Genomic DNA, 343 nt, shown 5'->3' on the forward strand with positions numbered 1-343 from the left:
ACATGTTATTAGGAATGTGCCTGTTACTACATTACATATATACATTCAGAGTGTATATAAAACAATGAAGTAGGTTTTTATATGTTTTTTAGAGCGCTTTATAGCAAAATAGACGCAATGACTCCCAATACATCCATTGTTAGCGGATGTTTGCTAGCTTTTAATTGCAAGTTAGACTGCATAAAATATATATATATATATATATATATATATATATATATATATATATATATATATATATATATATATATATATATATAAAATCTATAGCAGGGGTGTCAAAAGTGTGTCCCGGAGGCCATTTGCGGCCCACAGCTAATGTTTTAAAGGCCCACGGCACATT

The sequence above is a fragment of the Entelurus aequoreus genome, linkage group LG22, assembly GCF_033978785.1.
Source record: "Entelurus aequoreus isolate RoL-2023_Sb linkage group LG22, RoL_Eaeq_v1.1, whole genome shotgun sequence".
Classification (NCBI taxonomy): Eukaryota; Metazoa; Chordata; class Actinopteri; order Syngnathiformes; family Syngnathidae; genus Entelurus; species Entelurus aequoreus.